At 46.1% G+C, this 24507-nt stretch overlaps 1 protein-coding gene across 1 annotated transcript in view; it reads right to left on the reverse strand.

Moving 5' to 3' along the window:
• lrfn2b (leucine rich repeat and fibronectin type III domain containing 2b) overlaps window positions 1–24507 on the reverse strand; it is an 86354-nt gene that overhangs the window by 49900 nt on the left and 11947 nt on the right. Inside the window, exon 2 of the mRNA XM_030345896.1 lies at window positions 1133–1239. The gene's annotated coding sequence lies outside the window, so the exon portion shown is untranslated. The remainder of the gene's footprint in view (window positions 1–1132; window positions 1240–24507) is intronic.

A 24507-nucleotide genomic window follows, 5' to 3' on the forward strand; every position in this document is an offset into this window, starting at 1 on the left:
TAGCTCAACGAAAACTAGATTTCAGCACGTCATGCTTCACAACCGCTCATAGACACAGGTTCACCCACAACCAGCTCACCGAGTATATGAGGCCTTGTTCAAGGGAACCAGACCACCTGCTTTACCTTATCAAACTAAATGTTGCTGTTATATATCACTAGACAATACCATGAGACACTTTAGATCCCATATCGATAATGCAGCATTTACAATCCCTGACCTTTACCACTACTGTCAATAACGTTTTCACTTAATTAATCCCAGATATTTTTCCCAGACCTGGAAATTGTATTTTCATTTACATTATTTGGGGACATTTACTTCCTACTAGTTGTATTGTGTGAATACCTTTTTTCCGAATTGTGTGGAGATTTTTTGTGTTTTGCTATCAGACTCAAACACCAGACGCCCTTCTGTCCCTCCTGAACGACGGCACAGACATTGGAAGACAAGTAACGATTCACCGTGCCAACCATCCCATCTCGAATAAGACACCTATGAACCAGCCCGTCCTGCAGACAAATATGTTCTGGGTTTAACTTTGAAGATTTCCTCCAATCTGGGTTTAGACCGGGAGGTTCAAGGCCTTTCATCTTTGCCCATGCTTCTTGAGCGTGTGTCGGCTGAATGAAAAAACAGCAAGCACACACACACATTCCGCTGTCGTGCTTTACACTCTAAACTACAATGCAGAATGACATTAAAAAAATGTGCACCGCTGAAACCCCATTTCTTTGTCACCATTGCAAAATTCACACGAGCCACAAAAGAGTGTGAAATGTATTTTACTGCCATTTCCATCGGGCGTTGACGCAACGCCTGGCTGTGATGGGAAACTATCAGTTGGGTTCCAGTATTGTTTGGTTCGTTTTTAAAGGGTAATCGAAATCACACACTAAGAAATAAAAAAAATAAATTGGACTGGAAAGTTCTAAGAAGACGGGGGGAAGGGTTATCCTCATGGTCACAGCCCAATGGTACTTTCTGAGAAACCTTTTTTTACGTTTGTTCAGTATTAAGCTTTAATTTAGGTAACAGTGACCCAAAGGTTTGAACTAGGTTTAAGAAGGCATTCTCTGACACAACAAACATGATGTTCTGTTCACTGCTACGAGGATAGTGTTTTTCTTACCTAGTGTTCCCCTTGCTATCTATCGTCGCCTTGTGTGTGCGAAGCCTTCAAACTCTTCTTTCTTCTGCCCAGAAAAAACGTCCTTCATCTTCAGGTCCTTTCTCTTCCTGTAAAGGAATAAACAAACACAGAGAAGTGGTGAGATGCTTGAAGACCCTCTGCCCAGCTAGCTCCTCTACAGACAGACCCTCCATGTTAGCGTTTGCTAGGCTACTGAAACACCCTCAAAAGTGGCGTAGCTTAGCTAGCTCTGCTACTGGAAGACCCTCCACACTACCTATGCAGGGTCGGAGAAGGGGATAGATGGAACTAGAAGGCAGAAGAGGGAAGAGGAATAGAGGAGTGAAGGGAGAATGACATATGGACATAAAGGAGACAGATAGAGCAGAGACTCCACATCAATCAAGATCACATATCTTCTGTATCGCTCCATTAGAACAGAAACAAAGCTCCACTTCTCTACCTCCCCCTCCTGCTGCTATAGGACAGATGTGCATCTATAATAGATGACAGGCAGAAAAGGTGAGAGATCTGCTAGGAGAAACACTGGAAGACTCTTCGAGCCAAATAAAACCCCTCCAGGGTAGCTATAATCAGGTGTACCTCAAAGACTTTGTGAACACCACTACTACGTGCCCGTTAAGCTCCACTCTGATTCAGACGCTAGAAATGCTACGAGGCGCACACATCATACACATCCCTCTACCTGGGCCCCTTAAAGGCCCACTGGGAAAATAATGATCTAGAAATCAGCTGTGTGCCAATAAGGGAGTGTGCATGTGTACGTCCACTCAAAGAATATCCAATGTCCATCAATTACAGAGGGCGTGCACGGGGCGAGGGAACCCTGCAGCCTGCACTTCATTACCACTGACACGCTCTCCTCCCCCTGGGTCATGGCCAACACTATTACTCCCCCCACCCCCAGCTGCAGCACCGTGGGTATAATAATCTGTGAAACTCAAGGAGCCCCCCCCCCCCCCCCCAGGCCTCCCCTTCCCCCGAGATAAGGTCTAATTACACTCTAGGTCATACCTGTGTTGTCAACCCCCGCCCCCGCCATCGTCTCAGATTGAATGAGACTCTGCATCGGCTTAGCGAGATAATATTGCCTTGTCGTCTTCCTCCGATAAACCCTGCTGCAGATTGATTCCAGAACAAGCCTATGGTCGCAGGCCGGATGCTCTGCTAGTGGGGGCGGCGCTTCTGCTGCTCGTCCATCAGACGCCAGTTGTAATATTAATGCCCAAGGCTCAACCAGAACAGACTGTGTATCAGTGTATCACCAGGGGAGAGGGGAGGCCGGAGACCAGCCTTTCTCAACCAAAGGTACTGCCAAAATACTCAGAACTAAATGTTCCAAAATGTTCCAAACCTTTGCTTGGCAAGGGTTGGACCATGAAACATACATTGGTTTATTATTCATAAGGGAGCTGGCCAATTCCTCAATCTAGCTCTGCTTTGATCTTGCAGTCTTCTGGCCGCCACTATCACACATTCATCTTGTCTTCTGCAAGTGGATTAGCAGGGTTTATTGGACTGCTGTGTTTCACCTTCTTCCGAACTATAAAAAGGAAAAACTTAAAAAATATACAGAGGAAGGCCTGCAGTTACAACAGGCTGAGAACCCGGGCATAAGACTGTGTATTTGAGGAGAGGATAGGTCTTGCCCTGCTTTAGACTGTACCTGTGGAGATGGGAGGCCTAGCCCTGCTTTAGACTGTATCTGAGGAGAGGGGAGGCACTAGTTCTTCATGGTGATGGAGAGCCAGAGGGTTCTCATTGTTTACAGCTCAATCTGAGGCAGGGCGGTGTTCAGTCACACAGGGTTATGGAGAAGACTGTTCTCTGGGGACGCACTGTCTCACGCTGCACAACATCTCGAGAAAATACAAGCTAAAGACAAAAAATAGGTTAGATATAAGAAATGCCTCCTTAAGAATACCTTCTTACGAAAATGCAGTCGAAAGAAAATGCCAACTTAATACCCACGAGGGAAAATATATTATACCTTTTACCCCCGACTGGAAACAGCAAGAAAGAGAGTCTTAAAGAGACAAAGCCTTTAGGAACATCTCACTGCATTAGCTAGAAAACCACAAGCATCTAACTGTTTTAGCTATAAGACCACAAACATCTCACTGCTTTAGCTAGAAAACCAAAAGGTTCCCACTGCTTTAGATCAAAGCCACAAAGAATAACTTGATGACTACCACAATAGTTCTCCCCAAAACAACCTTCAGTCAATGTTTAACCGAGAGCTTACTGTTTGAAGTGGAAGGAACCGTTTTGATTCAACAATTATTTGGATAATGTTTGATACAGCTGATTTAATACTTTTGCTTGGATTTGTATAGAACTAGTAAAAAAAATATTAATAACCAAGATCTGATCATCAGAACTAGTAGCATAATCAGACTTGAGATTTATAATACACTAAATTTTAACTTCAGATGAATACACCTTAGATTAATATATACATTCTGATTGTTGGAACTAACCTCACCGTTTTCCATCTTGATTTACTAGTCTTATAATTTAGATACAAAACTGAATACATCAAATTTTCAGATGAATACGAATATCTTAGGTGTCAATTTTTGATTTTCAATCAAACTTTAGAATAATGTTCAAATACACTTTCATTTTAGATTAATTGTTGGATTAATATTGAAAGTCTGATTCTGAGAATCAGTCTCACAAGCAGAGAAGCTCAAATCTTTGTGAACGTTGTGCAACACTTTCTTTTCACGTGTTTTGGCCAATCGTGTTGCTTAATGCAGCAAACTGTAACTCGGCCAGTGGTGGCAAAATGTCTCTGTAAAGGTCTCAAAACCACACTGTGCAGACTGGCAGCAGTTGAAACACATATTAAAATCTCTATCTGAAATCGTCCTCCTCTTGTGCAACTTAGGTTCTCTGGAGTAGAATTTCTGCGTAATGAAACAGGAAGCAAGGCTTATCTCCGCCCATTGCAGTGTTGGTTCGCGGCCCAGGCTCTGTGCCGTCGCCTTCCAGAAGTTCTGCTGTAACATAGTAGGACTGCCGGATCCTAGATTAGTTAACAAACACGTTTGCTGGCCAGAGATCCAGCAGCATTGGGTAACATCCATCACCATGTTCCAGCTCAGCCAATCAGAGCTGCCTTCCAGAAGACACATGAGCCAATCCCAGATGCCTCTTGTAAATGCCTCTTATCTATGCAGCCCGTTGAAGTGTGATATTCACTCATTCATATTCATGAGGTAACACACATGTGAGGCTTCGTGAGAGACACATGACGACATGACACATCCGTACAATAAACCACCAGAGAGAAATCAGAAGGCATGGAAGAGACAAGAATAATGACATGATATAATAGAGACAAAACAATGTGGTAATTTATTTATAATTAAGTAATATGAATGACTTAACTAAATAGATAACAAAAACACAATTCAATTCAAGCGTCAATAAGGCTTGTGGAATTTGAATTTCTATTAATAATTTCGGATTTAGGAGATTTGGGAAACAGTGTTAATTAAGATGTCACACTGACACGAACACATGTCAAACCTGTGTGTGTGTGTGTGTGTGTGTGTGTGTGTGTGTGTGTGTGCGTGCGTGCGTGCGTGCGTGCGTGCGTGCGTGCGTGCGTGCGTGCGTGCGTGTGCTTGTGTCTATTGAAAAGTAAAGTAACGTGGACTGCAAGATGTTTTTTGCCGTGTTTAGAGTGTCCCATTATGGCTTTCACTAGAACTACTTAGAAAATCTACCAACGTTGTCTTTCCTATTCCTATAGCCAGCTCCTCCGCTCTCTGCCAGCTGTTCTTTGAGAACATGCAAATGCAGCACTTTCACATTTTGTGTAGTTCCTTCAGTATTGATTAGAGCTTTAGATTGTTCTCAGTTTCACTTATAAGTTGCTTTGGATAAAAGCGCAGGCTAAATTACGAAAGAATATACCCTGACTATTATCCTTCCATTCATTATCTCCCCGTCTTTCTCGTTTCCACACACAATGCATAAAAGTATGCCTACAGTTTTACCCAGTATTCAAAGCAAATCCACATCGGAAAACCCACTTATTATATTAATAAAAGGGTTTATTAATAAAACCAAAGCCAATTGTGTTCTGTTCAAGCTTGTGAGATACAATGAGGTCTATCGCATTTCCGCACGCAAAAGTGGAATCGAATTGGAGCTACGCATGTGTTGTGTATTTGTATTGTTCAAAGATGTGTTTACACCTGTGGAATTCAGGTTTAGATAGGAACGAATCTCTCTGGACTGTTTAATATCTATTCTCCACTGGTGGTCGGAGTATACTTACAGCTGCAGGCAATAAAGGAAGAAGTAAAATATACCTTTGCCTCTAGTAATAGTCCAAGGAAAAGGCGGGGGAATAAGAGCGGAAAAATAAAATTGCAGGAAAATGAAATGGTGGACAAAGGTGGTAATGGAATGACCTTCAAAAGACTGTCCCTTGTGCAGACAATATTATATTTAATATTTTGTGACAAAAATGTCAGCCAGAGATTATAATTCATCTGCCGCCTAACCAGGGATGGAAAGTACCTGCGTAGAATATTGATCCACTTCAGTTAAGGTTATTTGAGGGACAATATACTCCTCCAGTCCATTTCAAAGCGAATAATAAATATTTAACCTAAATACATGTATTTTATGCTGGGAGGAGAGAGGAGCTCCCAGTTTACTGATTTGATATTCACCTCTTTCGTGCCATCACAACGGCCTCCACCAGCATCCCTACCATCACCACCCCACCATCACCACCACCATCACCACCCTACCATCACCACCCCACCATCACCACCACCGTCACCACCCTACCATCACCACCCCACCATCACCACCACCATCACCACCCTACCATCACCACCCCACCATCACCACCACCGTCACCACCCTACCATCACCCCCCCACCATCACCACCACCATCACCACCCCACCGTCGACACCCCTCTATCACCACCACCACCTCTGACAACCGCAACCTCCATGACACCATCTCCATCCCGCCTCAACCCCTACTTACCGACCGCCGCCTCCTCCTCTCCTGTCTGTCTACCTCCCTCTCTCGACCCGATGTAACACCCTCCATCGCTCCCCCTTCCTCTCTACCTCTCTGTGACTCACGGACACACACCCAAACAAACACACAGACACACACACAGTGAGCAAAGACTCCCAATGGGCCACTCATAATGGGCCATCTGCAGTAGGAGTGTGAGTAAATTAGTAAATATGTAATGTGTGTCTATGCATTTTGTTGCGACTGTCTATGCGTGTGTGTGTCTGTGTGTGTGTGTGTGTGTGTGTGTGTGTGTGTGTGTGTGTGTGTGCGTGTGTGCGTGTGCGTGTGCGTGTGCGTGGGCGTGTGCGTGTGTGTGTGAGTGTGTGCGTGTGTGCGTGTTTGTGTGTGTGTTTGTGATGAGTGCAGTACAGAACAGCTGGCCGGACCAACTGTGCTGACATGTTCAAATCCCACTGTAACAGGAAGGCTGTTTTAATACACAGATATGGGACTGCACAAGAGAGAGGAATACAGACAGCGAGCGAGAGAGAGGGACAGAGAGAGAGACAAAAACAGAGACAGTGAGAGACAGACAGAGAGAGAGAGATAGACAAAGACAGAGATAAGGGGAGACAGAGAGAGAGAGAGATAGAGTGAGAAAGAGACAGAGAGAAAGACAGTGAGACAGAGACAAAGACAGAGACAGAGGGAGACAGAGAGAGAGATAGAGAGAGACACAGAGAGAGAGAGACTCAGAGACATAGAGAAAGGGAGACATAGAGGGAGAGAGACAGAAAGAGAGAGAGAGAGAGAGAGAGAGAGAGAGAGAGAGAGAGAGAGAGAGAGAGAGAGAGAGAGAGAGAGAGAGAGCGAGAGCGAGAGACTAAGAGAGAGAGTGTGAATGACAGAGAGCCGTTTGAGTGCGAGTCTGAAGTCCTTATTAAATATTGACCGGCAGATCCTTCGGTGATTTTCCCTGAAGCGATGGTTCTGTTGTGCAGCTCTGAATGCGCTCTGAGACACGACCACAGAGCAGGACTAAAGATCATTACTCTACCAGGCATCCACCAAAACAACACCCAAAGTGATGAGATAGCATAAAGAGTAGCAGTGCCCGCTGCCTTTATGGAGCAGAATTATAAAAAGATTAATAAGTAACAACGATTTATAAATCTATAAAGAAACCTCATCACTGGAAAACTGGCTGAGCGATGCTGTCATAGACGATCACCTCTTTTGGAAGTACCTTCTGGCACAGACCACCGTGGCTTCTGCTAAATCGGTCGAAAACTGAGAGCTGGGAGGTTGGCGCCGGGGATGCTATTCAGTCGTTTTTGATGATTCGATCTACAACCCTACTGCTATATGCCACTAAATCCTCCTACAAACTACACCTCTAACAACCTGCATCACTGTTCATCACTCCTTACACCATCTGCTAAATGATCAAATAATAGTCAAGGAGCTAATAGCAGTCACAGTCTGCAAGAGGAAGCCGTGTTGACAGCCGGGTTTCAGCCAGCGTGTGTGAGCAGAACCAACTGGGTTGTAAGGAACGGACTCCCGGCTGGGGGGCGGAGCCTGTGAGGTCACAATAGCATGCGTTGCTGATTACAACGACCTGATCGCTGATCTCGCTCAGCTAACCCCTCTCCCCTCCCCCCCTCACCCCACACACACAAACACACTGACACACACACCCATCCACACACAAACACAGACACAGACACAGACAAACAGACACACACAAACACACACACACACACACACACACACACACACACACACACACACACACACACACACACACACCGAGTCTCAGAGCTAAGGCGATGCTTCTGGTTGTTTCCCAGAGTGGGTTCATAATGAATGGAAGACTGTGTGGAGCATGGATGAACTTCCTTCAATACACAAAGGGAGGGTAAGGGAACTCGACTCCCAGTCGAAGGTTGTGAGTGCAGCGCAGGCTAACCTGTAGGCATCCAAGAGCAGGACGCCCCCTAACCCCTACCTCCTCCTCAAAGACCGGGATCTGAATCCACAGTACGCCTGTGGATAGAAGCGTCTCCTAAAGACAAACAAAACGTGGAATGAATATAAACTGACCCCAGACCAGAACCGCTCCCCGGGAAGGCCAGCGACATACGTTCACGTACGTGGACACAAATAACCCCCTTTAGAAAGCAGCACACCCTAAACCCTGGCCCCTGACAAGGGGAGTAGATAAACCCAAGCTCTCCAACGTCTCCATCCCCCTGCCACAGCACGACATAAAGCCCACCGGCCCAATCACCCTAAGACCACAGAACCAAAGGTATTATCTTTTTGGAGGAGCAGGAGGAGGAGGAGGAGGAGGAAGAGGAGGAGCAGTGTTTGATCTGACCGCTGCAATCCCCTTTACTCCTAGCATCACGCTTGTCTGAAGCTGTAAGACCTTCGCCTTCATCAGGGCCGGCTAAGACCCCACCCCCCCGCTAACACACCAAACCCCGACCCCCCACATCCACCCGAGCCTGACGATGGATTACAGAACCCGGCGGAGCCGTTTGCTTTACAAACTAACACAACGCTGAGTCATCACAAAGCCGAGCAACTTGCTCCAACTCCAAACTCCACCTACGCGCATGAGACGCGGATACTTGGGAAATCTTGTTCGGATGGAGTTCATTCGTTCAGTTTACTTCCCCTTGCTCTGCCCTCTGCAGGATCTTAAGCATGTTAGATGTTTGACTTTGAATGTTTTTCGTAGCCTGAAGTGCTAGCTGGGAAAATGGGAACCAGAAACTAAACAATGATCGTTGAATACATTTGGCTGTTGTCGCTGATAGATTCTCGTTTATCAAATATTGTTATCCACCATTGTCCATAGGGTTGTCTATAAAGATGGTTCAATGTCCATAATAACATGGACGGTGTGCGGTTTGTATCCTTCAAATTAGGTTGGGAGGGGGCTGGTGGAAATACTGCCTCAGGTCGGATGCTTGCAGATCGCCCAAGCAACACAACATCTGGTCAGTGGTGGTTGGCTGTTTTCAGAGGTTTAGGTTGGCACACAAGTGTAACCGGTGGCGGTCCACTTTGGCCAGCACTCTATAGTTGGGTGTTCCGATGCACTGGCTATGTTGGGCAGTGGGCTTGGAGCCAACATAGGCAGTGCATTTGAGCCAACTTTGAAGGAAATACACGGACCTCTGCCCTGTGAAGCAGAACGATTATGAAACAGCGATGTACTCTGTCTCCACAACCTTCCAAGGCTGTGAGGTCACGAGGGGTCGTTACTCGTTACCATTGGGCGCTGGGTCAGCTCGATTAGCGGGAGTTTCGTATCCGTCATGACGACCAGTATAACATTAATCGTCAGTCAGGACTGTCCTACAGGAAGCTCAGTGCTGGGGAGAGGTACATGTGCACTCTACACAAGTAAAAGTACAAAACCCAACTCTGGAAAGTCAAAGCACAAGTATATATACTAGTTATATTATACTGAAGTACCCTACTCGGGTAGGAGTACGCAGGGGAGAGACACAGAGATTGAATTGAGAAAGATCCATAAAAAGTTAGGGAGAGAGGGAGGGAGAGAAAGAGAGAGTAGTGACAGCCAGTCCTCGAGAGGCTTTTATTTTGAAATGCCAGCGTGTTGTAGATTCATCTCCCTCACTGATGGTCTATATATATATATATATATATATATATAGACCCAATCCTCTTCCTGGCACACAAACACACACACACACACACACACACACACACACACACACACACACACACACACACACACACACACACACACACACACACACACACACACACACACACACACACACACACACAAACAAACACACACAGATAACAGGCACACACCAGAACACACACACACACATACACTTGATAGGACCTGCTTGCTCTCTTCAGATATCTCTGCATCTCACCCGGCCTTCATCAAAAAAGCCTTTTCAAAGCACCGGGTGTCTTCGGCGGTCTCTTCGACGCAGATGAGGGTAAACAAGCTGTAAAATGTCTTCCACGGACTGACGAAGAGGAGATGAGGGAAACTGCTTTTAATCTTGTTTGGAATTCCATCAAACTGTCTTCATGCAATCTTTGAATGTTTTATTTATACATTTAAATTTTTTTATTTCGAAGCGAGAGTAAAGTAATATGCCTACAACATGAAGTTTCATATAACGCTCACGTTCATACAATTTAAATAAAAAATGAGTATCTGGTAGAAACAGAAAGTTGAATGCCGTCTGTCAGTCAACCATCCATTCTTATATCATCCACTTTCAACTCATCATCTATCAATCTCTATCTGTCGCTATCCATCTCTCCTTCTCTCTATCCATAGCTGTCTCCATCCATATGTCATCCATCTATCCATCCATGTGTAAATCATCCAGACATCACATCTCCATCTCTCTACCCGTCCATCCATCACCCACTCAGCCATTATTTCCATTGCAGAGGCATCTTAAATCCTGCCATTTCTCCAATACTACAAGACTATTAGGCACCATATTCTTCCTCTGTGGTTGCTCGGGGTGAAGCGAAGGCTACGGTCTCTAAGGCGTCCGTAACTGAGTGTTTTAGATTTAATCAGTGACTAAATCTCTGCGCCTATCAGCGGAGTGCTAATAGACACGTCTTACAGCCTGGAACACAGAAAAGCGAATACCACTGGGTGCTGTCTCGAAAATACACAGTCATTATGCAGAACAACAGAGAGAGCAACAATGCTTTTATGTATATAAATGTCATTAATGTACAGGTGGGCGATAGGGAGCTTCCTCCTCAAAGATGCCTACAGGTACTAGGGATAATGGGCTTTGCACCTAGAACTTTACGGCTGAGCGTTGAACACCCTGATAGCTAGACTATCATGCCCCTATCCCTCCCAGAAATGCTGGTGCAAAACAAGCAGAACAACAACAACAGGCTCTTCGCCCTGGTCATGACCGTTAGCTGGGAACACACCACGGGGAACGCTGCAGGCAGGAGTTCCGAGCTCGCCGATTGGCTATTCACACACGCGGGTTCCGAGCCCTCTGATTGGCCATTGACACACGAACACTGGAGAGGCAAATAGGAAGTGATTAAGAACATGTGCATGTGCACTCAGGCTGTCAGCTCCGATTGGCCACGGGTGAGGCTGACGAGGAAGTAATGAGAACATATTACACCAAAGGGGAGAGGGGACGCGCTCGCTACGAGACGCACGAGCAGAGTTCCTCTCCCCGTCACCTCGTACGACCACGATGGAGAGATGATGAGGATCATCATCATCATCATCATACAGCCAGTCGCAATAGAGGACTTTTGTTCCCTGTGTGTTCCACGCTGCAGTTTGGATGTGAACGTGAGGCGTCTGGTTGGATGGGAGTGTACGACTACAGCCGTTGCTGGGGACGTCCACGTGTGGCTCGGAAACGTGATAGATAAAAATATATAGATCATTGAATAAAGCTGAAGGGAGGAGTTGAAGAGAAGTTATGACAGTATCCTTACAGAGTGCTGTAAGGATTTGCTTTCTATTTTTGTATTTTAAAACAGGTAAAAAGTGTACCTGCTCCCCTGACTGACAGTCATTAAAAGACATTTTCGATTGCATTCCTTTTTTGTGCATTGAAATTCAACCAAATATTCAGCCCAACCTGCTGCTGCTCATACTGTCGACCACATCGATACTGCTACAACCTGTTCTGCTGCCAACCAAACCATAATACTACTACGCTATCCCAAACCTTATTACTGGGCCTCGTACTGTCACCATAGAAACCATGACTACAGAACACAAAATACAGTTGACCTGGATGCAGTCAATGCTTACAGTATATATGATTTATATTTCAATCATTCATAATATTCATAGTATTTGTCCTTGGACCAAACTATATTCCTTGGCGACAGGAGGATATGAATAATTTAGCACTTTGGCAATGATAGAACAGCACCAGATAGAAAAATCCTGACAATATGTAAATGACCGCATTCCCTGGTCTCCAACTGTACACACAGCTGCCTCTGTGCTCCAAAAACAAGTATTAATAATAAAGCACATTTTTCACCGCGACCCCTTAGTTATGTCGACGATAAATTCTGATTATTGAGGAAGTAACTGTTATATAGTCCATTACAAGCTATTCTGCAGGGCAGTGCAGACAATGATGGATCTTGAATGTATGTTAATGAAGTGGCGCTTGGTTGCCACACTACCACTCGGGGTAACCGAGGGAGCTCTTCAGCGCCGGCGTGCGGTACGCCCCCCGCTGATGGTCGGCCCTCCGTCGACGAAGGGCCATCAAACTGTCTGTCTCCCCCCCCTCCCCCCGCATTGTTCACGACAACATTTATCTCCTCCTCAGTGGGGCACGCCAGACGTGGAATTATCTTAAACACGACAAACAGGCAGGAACAGTAAACGGTAAACACGTTGGCCGTGGGTTATGGCGGCGCTGTGGCCGCCGCTAGACCCCGTCAACACACCGACCAACACACGCCACTGTGAGGATTGTTCACCTCCTCGGTTTAAGGACCACACAGGTGATACGGCTACCATTAAACACTAAAACAGACCATATATATATATATGTGTGTGTGTGGCATTTTGTTCCCTCAGTGAGGAGAGACAGCATAACAGCGCAGGGGGGAATCAAACCTGTGATAGCTACAGGTTTGCGCGCTAACCATTCATGCTGCCATTTTAAAAGTGTGCTTATTGGCCAGTGTCCGCTTCCCTTCCCTGCGCTGATTGGCTCCTGAGTGGGAGTGGGATGTGTGGCCGGGCTTCAGCTAAGCGGTGGCCTGCTAGCATCAGTGCCTGGCCGTTAAGTCGGTTAAGCAGTGCATGGCATCGCGGTCTTTCACACTGAGCTGATTAGCATCTAGCGATAAGCTTCGCACACATCAACCCAGCATACTAACCCACCACACATTATTGATTATTTAAAGATTCTTCAGGTACGATTTAATTTGACTGTCATTTCAGGGGAACTAAAACCATCACCTGTAAGTCAGGGAAATGGGGGTTTGTGGTTCGAGGCTGTTTATTTTTATATATATATTTATATATATATAAATATACATGACCAGTAAACAATGATCCATGAAGGTTATTGTTAGAATAAAACTATAACCCTTTTGTGTTTCTTCTGGTTTCCATTGTAATGACAATTCATGTATCACGACATATGAGAAAGATCTAAAGCGGAAAGATGAGGTCTTTGTTACCGAGGTCCCTTCCCCATCTCTTTGTATGAGGGCCTTAAGGCATCACGCCCTCTGCCTCAAAGGTCTTATATATATATATATATATATATATATATATCACTGCACACCTAGTCTTCCCTCCAGCCACAACCGCTGTGCTAAATGACTGGACGTAAAATGGTGGACAGGCGCCAATGCGCTAGATGGCCAGCAGGCAGCTGAAACCCTCCTCCGCCGTTATCCTGTAAAACGACTCCCCTCCTTCATGAAGGGGGCCGGGGGGCACGGCGGTCGGCTCCTCTGCCCACGCTGCTCAGCTGCATTTCAGAGGTGAGAGCGTGAAATAAGAGAGGCATGTGGTCTCCGCACGGCGAGGCACAGACCTGAGCTGTGTTTTCCGTCGCTCCCGGTCCTCCGGGCGATGAGAGGTGGCGACTGAGGGAGAACGAGCGGAGCGGCGAGCACAGAGGACTCGGGAGGTCGTCGTGTAGTCGTCTGATGTTGACACAGTCAGAGTCTCTCAGAATGTGTTTGCCCACTGGAGCGCGCGCATTGCACACGCACAAAGACACACAGACTCACGCACAGGGCTTCATCCCTACACCTGCGCACACACACACACACGAAAATGTGCGCGCAATCACAAACCATAGACACGCGGACACAAACACAGGGCTGTTTCCAACACAGGGCTGCACACACACACACACACAAAACTGTGCTCACAAACACACAGACACAGACACACACAGGCCCACAAACACACATGCACACAAAAATGTTCTACCCGACACCCATGCACAAATATTTACATCTACTCAGCATGCATACAGAAGCACATATGCAAAGGCAGAGAGGTACACACACACCCACACACACCTCCTTCTGCTTCCTAACCCCAGCTGTCTGCACACACACACCTACACAAACCTTCCCTCCTCCATACCATCCAGCCCTGTGCACACACCGCGGCTCCCCATAGAAGCGCGTGAGCACAAGAGGATTTTCTTATTTGTCGACCAACATACGCAACGTGTAGACTGTAGCATGTAATCATTAGGAGAAGGCAATCATTTCTTGGCCAATAACCAGATGATGGTTTGCAATTGGTCTGGTTTTCCAATTCTTCTGGGTTTCCCTTTGTTCTGGTTTTCCACTTACCAAAGACTCTCGACTAATGGGAAAGGAGAACAATCGCAGATGGTGATTTCACACGTTCACACATTAAAAAATCAGCGTTGAGATTTGTGTTTGTTTCACAGGCGAGCGAGGTAGTCTGGCGTTCGACTGAATAGCACGCGTCGATGTGTCGCGTTGATGTGTTGATCAGGTGTAGCGCTAACATGGCAGCTAGGCAATCCGTGAGCTCTGACATACGCACCTTCAAGGCCACCACACGCTAGTTTTTTTACCACAGAGACACACACAAACACACATTTCCTTTCTTCCCTCCTATTGGGGGATGGACGAGGAGTGGTGTACATAGGATAAGACCTCTGTACACATAACTTTCCATAAACCCTTCCACACCAACATAATGCACTCTAACCATCCCCCCACTCCCCACCCCCTAGACCTAGACACATCAGTAATGCCCCCCCCAGCTCCCCCCCCCCCCCCCCCCCCCCACCCCACCAACATCACTTGGCACCCAACCGCAGACACACTGCCAGCCCACCTTAGCATCCCCACATTCAGGCTACAGCCTAACCTCCCCCCACCCCAACTAGAAACAACAGCAGTGCCAACCAGCCCCTCTCTCCCCCTCTCCTGCAGGTAAGGAGCTGGTTCCCAGAAAGCCCCAGAAACATAATTAGTGGTGAGGTGGGACTTTTAAATGTACTCGTTCCATCCCGTGTTTCAAAGCTCGGGTTCTGCTTCGTTCATTAAATGCACGGCACAACACGGGGCTCTTCTGGACAGCTCTCGCTGCAATGCAAGCGTCAACTTTGTAGCGAGTATACATGAATAGAAAATGGGGAAATACAATTTAATTGTGTGAGCGGGCTGTGGCAGTAAGAAGCTTTTATTGCTCGGTTCTTCCGCTGTCTATTCAAGCGTCTCTTTGAAACCACAGCTCCGAGCTTTGGTTATCTTAAGAGGACGTAACGAATTCTCTCGACAGTTGACACAGTCTCTAAAGGGGGGCAGTCACACATTAACAAAAAAACACCTTGGAGAGGAAGATAGCCTAAACAAACTGACTTACACGAGCAGCGACCATTCTTAACGTTCTTAAACTATTAATGAGGGGAACATTGAACATAAGCTTTCGTGTTGAGATAAAAATAGCTCTTGCGTCGGCCTCTGTAGTGTACGGTAGAATTGACTGGAAGAGCTGAATTTAAATTTGAACACAGAAGGCATCTCACACGTCGACAGAAATACCGACCTCGTAACCATCAGAGGATCACAAGCGTTGCTCAAGGACTCCTCAGCAGTTTTCCCTTCAGTGTTGGCTATTGAGTCAGTTAGGGTGAGATGCTTGAATCCAATGTGACTTACAGTTAGATTAGATACACATGGGAACCTATGGTAACACTAACTACTCCACAAGGAGCCGAGGATCGAACTGGCCACCCCTACGGTTGCCGGGCAACACCCTCTGACAGCTCGTCATAAGGGATGTGCGTAGGGTCGTGCAATGAATGGTTTCCTGTCAGTGTTTTTTTTTGCTCTAGAGTGCGAAGTCCCTTCTTCAGGAAGGCTGTGACAGACAGCTGATGATGACACCACACTATATCCCTCTCTCTCTCTCTCTCTCTCTCTCTCTCTCTCTCTCTCTCTCTCTCTCTCTCTCTCCCTCTCCCTCCCCCCCCCCCCCCCCCCCCCCCACTGTCTTTTTCTCTAAACAGACCAATTTCATTTCTGAGAGCAATTCAGTTAATATTTAACCACAGGAAGCAATCACACACATTTCTTGGTGCCAGTTGGCCATGGATTTATTTTTAGCTCCACTTAGGACTGGGGTTTATTCAACGACTGCTGATGGAAAAGTCTCTTGAAGTTCTGCAGTGCAGCACAACAACAAGGCATGGACCACCGACTTCCAGGGGTCAGAGGTCAGGGAGTCATTAAGCCTGTTCAATAGGGCTATGTTTAAAAACAAGATGGCCGCCGGGTGAATAAGGCTGCTGTTTGATAACAGGGATTATTGAATGTATCGGCTGAATCCGTTATGGAATATAATTTGGAGTACAGCAACTGAGAACAGACTCAAGGACTATCTCTAACCCAGTGATGTTGATAGGTTTTCAATGTAGTGAGTCCCCGGGACCCACAGGTGGCGAGTTGGGTGGGTCCCTGAGAAATTCAATGGGTCCCGAGTCGACTCCCCAGTTTAAAAAATGTGTTTCTTTTTTATTATTATTCTATTTCTTAAATTAAATTAATAGTGTTAAACTCCTTGATGGTGGTATGATATGGTTAGAGCTGGAGTCCTCAACCGTTCATGTTTAACACTAGAAACGCCGGGCCATTTTTACTTACTCCTAGCGCCGCAAGAGGGGTCAAATGACCCCCTTAGTCATTTTAATGAGAGGCTGTGCATTTGCACATAATGGTCACTAGGTGGCGCCAATGAGCTATTACCGCGCGAGCGCCACATTCGTGTGTGTGTGTGTGTGTGTCACAAGCCTAGTCCTCACGATTTTGTCATAAATGTACATATATTCAATCAGAAGGATTGCAAAAAAATCCTGTTTGATTTGCTCATTCGACACGAATGAGCACAGCATCGAGCAGTGGAAACGTGGGTTTATTTACTATGAAGTTCGTATTTTTAATTGTTGAAATGAAATCAGCGGTGAGGAGCTAGTTGTTTTGGTAGCGGCTAAATTAGCATGTCGCGATACTTTGTACAGGGGATCACGTCTGCGCCAAGTAGATGCGCAGAGGGTTGAAACAGCGCTTGTCCGATCTGCTCACAAGAAGGTTTCTTTGGCCAGTTACTGTGATTAAACACGAGTTGTTTAATGTTCACAATGTATCGTTTTTCATGGGGAAAATGAGATGCGTCCCCGGGACGCATGGATAGTGAGTTTAGTGCGTCCTTTCAGATTTTAATGCGTCAGGGACGCAGGACGCGTACCTAGCAACATCACTGCTAACCTTTAAGTAAATTACATTAGAACAGTTCAGTTTGTGTTTGGTGTTATGCCTAGGTCACGGTAAGGAAGTGAGCAGGAAGCACTGCATGATGGGAATAAGTAACAGAGAAGTTACCAGGATGTTTTGAGTTGGCATATTACCAACTAGCCATCTACATCTACTACCATATTAAACCTAATCCAGTGTTAGGAAAATTATTAATACAATATACAAAATACTAAAAGCATTTAGATTCAAGATGGCCTCCAGGTAAACAAGGCTGATTTTAAATCATGGATCATTGAATTTATTGGCTGAATCAGTTAAGGAACTTGAAAGTACAGCAGCTGATGTAGAACAGACACATAGACAACCTTTAAAATGATCTCCTAATATTGAAATGAAATAATTATTGAATCCTAAATATCGTCATCAAGTCCAAGGTATCCCTGTACACACAGATCATCAGCCTGAAAACTGTCTCCACACCACTTAGTTAATCCAGTTGTACCGAAAAAACTCATGGTCTGAGTTTTTTCGGTAGAAAAAGATGGTACTAAAAAGCCAACTGTGTGTTCCGGCCGTACAGACTTAGTGTCAGAAGTTTGGGAGGAAATCTGCTGACAAGCTAAAAAGCCCATTTCTGTTTCATGTTTTTTATAAAGGGATACAGAATTAAATACTGAAGAAACTCTGTGCGCACATTCACAGTGCTGTAGATTATGAGCTAGGAAAGGCTGTTCTAGGGGAAAGTTTATATCGTTCAGAACTTTCTAGAGAGTGCGAAGTCCCTTCTTCAGGAAGGCTGTGACAGACAGCTGATGATGACACCACACTCTATCCCTCTCTCTCTCAATCTCTCTCTCTCTCTCTTGCTCTCTGTCAATCTCTCTCTCTATCCCCCCCTCTCTCTCTCTCTCTCTCTCTCTCTCTCTCTCTCTCTCTCTCTCTCTCTCTCTCTCTCTCTCTCTCTCTCTCTCTCTCTCTCTCTCTCTCTCTCTCTCTCTCTCTCTCTCTCTCTCTCTCTCTCTCTCTCTCTATTGGCTTGCGACGTAGAGGTCTAGTGTGGGAGAAAGCTAGCAGCCTGACAACACAACAGCAGCTGCAGCTAGGAAACAACCCCCTCACCACCTCCACCGCCCCACCACCACCTCTCCTCCTCCTCCTCCTCCTCCTCCTCCTCCTCCTCCTCCTCCTCCTCCTCCTCCTCCTCTTCCACCTCCAGGGAGTGAAAGCGGATGGGTGTTGTTCCTTCAGCTTCAGCTAACAGAGCTCAGGTTTGGGCCTCATTATCTCAGTATCCATCAGGATCCAGGAAGTTCAGCATATGACATTAGAAACAATTTGTGTTTTGGTGTTATGCCTAGGTCACAGTAAGGAAGTTACCAGAAAGCACTGCATGATGGGAATAAGTAACAGAGAAGTTGCAAGGATGTTTTGAGTTGCATTACTACCAACCAGCCATGTTAACAATAATCCAGTCTTAGAAATTATTATTATTACTATTAATACAATTACAATAATACAATCAGAATGGGAAAGGGAACAGTTGGCCATTTTGGGAGCGGTGGGACCGGGCACCCAAGAAAACCTGTAAACTATCTGAATAACCCTCCAAGTAACTATAGTACTAACATGTTGGTCGACATGTGAATTCTGAAACGGTGGACTATTCTTAGAGCAAGATGCCCCCTGCCCCCTCCCAACATCTTATGGTCATCTGACATAACACAAGCCTTGGTCAGAGCGAAGAAGATCACCTCAGATACTTAACATGACGACAATCATTTACTCATGATAGGGCACAAATCCAGGTAAGAGTGGATTTCAGGACGTGTTCCTCTCCTCTGAGGCGAGAGTTTGTGGAGCCGAGTTTGTGGAGCCGACCGCGACACACAATCACACTCACTCGTCATTCACCACAGAAGCACTAAGATCTTCTCCTTTTTATCTGCTCTTCAATTTGTATGCAAAAAAGTATTATTTTTAGAATTCTGAATTCATTATTCAAAGTATAATTCCCTAACATACTTTAAAACTTGTATAGACCTTCGTCAGGTATCCCTGAAGAGCAGAGGGATCGGCGGTGCATTCTGATTCCACCGTGGTTCTCTCTCCTGTCAGGTCATCAGTATGTCAAACCAGAGTTTCCAGGTTCAATACCCGGTTCAATATCTACGCTGTCTGGGGTTAGAGAACTTAGAAGAGATCTCAAAAAAAAAGATCTGGTGTCAGATCTAAGACGTCCACATTGTCATGCACACACACACACAAGTCTAAGATCCAAAACACAAACAGGTCGACAGAAGCATCACACGCACACACACATACACACACGCACACACGCACACACACACACACGCACACACACGTACACACACACACACACACACACACACACACACACACACACACACACACACACACACACATAAAGTTGGGAATGTAATACCTGCTGCACAAAAAAAACAGCTGCTGTTGAGTGAAATCACTAAACTGTTTTTACCTTGGAGAAGCTGGCATGGTGTGCTGCTTCACATATTCTGTGGCTGAGTGGAAATAACCAGATTTCCACACAAAGTTGGAGTATCCCTTCAAGGCATGTTTTTCAGTTTGTGTGTTAACAAACGCATGCACATGTGTGTGTGTGTGCGCGTACATGTGTGTGTACTGAGAGCTAATTGGCGATTAGCCTGCTACTTTAGAGATTGCTGCTCATCCCACGTGCAGCTCCAACTCACCACAGTGTAATGTCACACACTAAACTTAGCTTCCAAAGGAGCTTAAGAGCATAGTCCCCGACGGCGGCCCGAATCAGGAGCCGTGCTGCAGAGCACACCGTTCACACCCGTTCACACCCGGGTTCCGCTCCCCGACGCGACTCCCACAGCCGACGTGACGCGGATGCATCGGAACTGCATTGACGCGACTGAACCTCAGAACGGAGATGTTGCGCAACACATAATGTGTCTTATGTAACGTCTGTTTTATAGAAGACGGTTTGTAACGTCATCCTCCAAATCGTAATCATCCCCCCGGGTGTTTGCCTGCCGGTAAAACAGGGACGCGTGGCTGGTCTATATATAACCCCGTTCAATACGAACGCATCCAGGCTGCCGTCCCCGTTTATCCACGCCCTGCTCGTCTGACGCTCACCAAAGTACACTAAGTGGTGCTCAAGCTATTTTTAAAAAACTGTTTCCTTCAGACGGGAACCCCGCCACACTGATGATGAAAGCAAACACACATGCACACACCCACGCACGCACACGCACACGCACACGCACACGCACACACACACACACACACACACACACACACACGCCTTGTCTTGTGGGGACCGGGGAACGGCCCCGGGAGGAGGAGGCGGTGTCTTTTGGGTTCCTGCCGTCTACTTAATCAATTAGAGGGGACACGGTCACCCTCGGTAACCAGCTGCTGCTGCTGTACCGCCGCTCCTGTTTGGGTGCACTGCTGTGAGTCAGACAGACAGAGGAGCACAGGGAGAAGAGGGCGCCTGCACGAACACTCAGAGGGTGGATTTTAGTATAGATTACAATTTCTGTGAAATTAGGGCAACTTATTAAAAATGTGTCTCAACAATCAGTGTTTGTTTCGGCCGTGCATGACTAACGTGAATAATGTGGTGGGTGGACTAAATATCAAGGCACTGCTATATGTACACTTATACAACGGGTGGCTTAAATCCAGCGATCTGATTGGTTCATAACTGTTGTATAATGAGCGTTTCCATAACTGCTATGACGCCCAATCATTTTGTGAAAACTTGCATATCACTCCGCGCCTGGAAGTAGAAACGGTTACAAAGTTTAACAGTAGTTGTAAAAAAGCAATAGCACAGTTCACTGAAGCCTAAAAATATGTCGAATGATGGAGAGGGTGTAAATGTTGTTACTCCAGGAGTGAGCAAGGCGATGGAGAGACTAACGAAAGCTTAGGCACACGGTGAGTGAACTGCTCCATAAGATAAATTGCCGGCGAACCGCTCTAGCCAAGCCTTCTCTCGGAGGGACGCTAAAGTGTGTTGCATAGCGACCGTCATGCATTTTGAAGGCAGCCAGGAGGGACTACTTTTTTGTATTCTTTAAAAAAACAGCAATTTTGACTTTCTTGATTTTTTTTAAATGTAGTGTGTCTTTGACTTTCATTTTGCCATAATAGTAACCGTTGTATTAAACGGTTACTATGGTATGTGCTCATTATACCAGTGTGAAGGGGGTCGCCGGCCCTCCGCTGTGCGTCGGGCCGAACAACGCCCCTTAACAGTGTTAAGTGGGGCACATACCACAGCCTGTCATGATCTATTGCTTAATTATATGGCGCACCACACACCAAAACACTTATATAGCGCTTCACGCAGGTAGACTTTGCCCCACACACACACACACAAACCCACCCCCCCCCCACAAACACACACAAAAAAAAAACCACAACCCCCCCCCTCCAACACACACGCACACACACACAAACCCACACAAAAGCAAGAGTCCCGGCGATATCTTTTTGCAGCGCTGATGCTGATATCCTCTGACAAATACCCCCAGGGCCGGCAGAATGTGCAGCGCACATGCCTCAACACCAGACATGTTAACGCTAATAAGTCCTCAAACACAGGGTCTGACGATCAGTGTGTCGCCTGCTCCCAGTGTGGTTAGACAGCCCTCCTCACGCTCCCCTGGCCCGGACGCCCTTATCAACACAACTTCAGTTGAGGGAAGATCCACTTAATTCCCTCTGCAGGAAGGAAACATCCATACATAATAAATGTGAAGTGTGTGTATAGATATAAACATGCGGGGCCAGGCCGAGAGAGTATAGCTGTGAATACCGCTAAGTGTTGTAATGACTGAAGTGGGGTTGCGGGAGGAGGAGGAGGAGAAGGGGGGGATTATTGTGCTGGGCGAATGGTCGGTTCTTGTTATTCAAGATAAATTAAGGGAGCCATTTAACATGATTAGCCCCGGTTGATTTCTCTTTAACCTCGGGCCGCCACCCCGGGAGACGTGATCAGGAGGTGGTACTCCTCAAAGGGCCGCAGACGCCCAGGATGGTTAATCAGCCATCGATTTGTCCAATGCAAAAACGTCACATACTATGCTAAGTACAAAAGTGGATTCCTTTAAAACAGAAATGAATGAATTCATTAATTGTTTTTGTCTGTTTTAAAGGTCCCATGCCATGCCACCAGGTGTGATTGTGATTAGGCTTACAAGCTGTTTTGAAAATCTGGGCCTTATGACATCACTAGTGGGCGTCTCCAACTAGATATACGCAGGATAGATCAGTCTACCAGCCTACCCAGTGGACTGTAGCAAACGTTGCTCATCTGTCCGTCACACATCTAGGTGGACACGCCCACTTGTGATGTCAGAAGGGGCAGATTTTCAACACGGCTTGTAGATAGATAGATAAATACTTTAATAACGTAACGTAATCACACTCACACCTGGTGGCATGTCATGGGACTTTTTAAGTATTGACGTACAGAATGTTTTCAGATTGTAAGGAAAGGCTCTGCACTGACCATCAAACTGGAACAAGTAAATACAGCAGGACAGGGTTGATAAAAGCCTGCTTTCAGTGACTTGCCTTCAAAGCAAAAACGTGTTGGATGTGACCTTCAAGGACGGCCGGTCCTGAAGGAAGATCAGAATGGCTCAAAACTAGAAGTGCCTCTATGAATTGACAATTGACTGTTGTCAAACAGGAACCTTATATGACAAAATAAAAGCCTCAACTCGAAAATGTCAGTCTTTCATGGCTTCTGTGATGGGTTAGGATTCTCTCTCTCTCTCTCTCTCTCTCTCTCTCTCTCTCTCTCTCTCTCTCTCTCTCTCTCTCTCTCTCTCTCTCTCTCTCTCTCTCTCTCTCTCTCTCTCTCTCTCTCTCTCTCTCTCTCTCTCTCTCTCTCTCTCTCTCTCTCTCTCTCTCTCTCTCTCTCTCTCTCTCTCTCTCTCTCTGATAATGGCTACACATTACAGGCAGTGAAATTGGACGTGACTGCGATAATCAAGTTCCTGGAAACATAATGAGGTCATTACATTTAGGAAATATGGCAAAAATGGTTCCTAGAATGTTGTGAAAAATGAAAAATACAATTGAATGCACGTCCTTTAGGTGTTTCAATCAGTCGAGTGTGTTGACAATTTCAGCCGACCAAAAACAAGTCTGGGAGTGTGGAAACCATCCCGTTGGATATGTCCATCGCTTACCTCACCCAGGAGGAGAGTAACTTACGAGCAACTCACACCTGATCAATATCTCAACGGTTAGGATTCTCAACACTTCATCATTCCAACTCCATGTTGGCGGGAAACTTTTAATCAATCAGGTGAGGACTGGAACATGCACTGGCTGGATGGTGAGCAGAATGCTCTATCAACTATAACACACACAGCATGCTTAGCATTCATGCATTCACACACTAGCACACCGACCGTGGGGCCGCTTGTGAGAAGCTGTAAGTCTGGTGGTTGACTGCCTTGCTCGTCGACACCTCACTGCTCCCAGGATGGAACCCACAACCCTCTAGCTCCACATCCTGTACCATCCTGCTGAAACCAAACCCGGCAGCCGCAGGCTCAGGTTGACGGCTGGATTTGCTTCCTTTTCTTTCTTTTTTTTGAGATCTGGCAACCTCATCCCTTCCGTGACAACCGACAGACTCACTGTTGCTATGGTTACAAGTTGGTTGGCGATGCTTTCCCGCTGCCAACGACCCTGGGTCTGCCTTTACGTTGGTGTTGTGAGGAGTAAAAAGTTTAACAGTCGCTCTGAAAAGAATTTGGAGTGTAATAATGAATGAACTCACTGAGCTGGATGTACTACGAAACAATTACCTCACATTTGTTCTTTAGTGGAATACTCGTGAGATACCCCTGCTCACCCCTGGTTACTCTGCACTGGTATGTCAACGTGGTGCATCCTCTATAGCTTGGTATTTTAAATATGTACTTCCTGAACTCGGACCTCACCTGGATATAACATAGTTGCCCTGAAGCACATGCTTAATTATTGAACAAACATACGTTTATTTTC

This window comes from Gadus morhua, chromosome 21 (genome assembly GCF_902167405.1).
Source record: "Gadus morhua chromosome 21, gadMor3.0, whole genome shotgun sequence".
Taxonomy (NCBI): Eukaryota; Metazoa; Chordata; class Actinopteri; order Gadiformes; family Gadidae; genus Gadus; species Gadus morhua.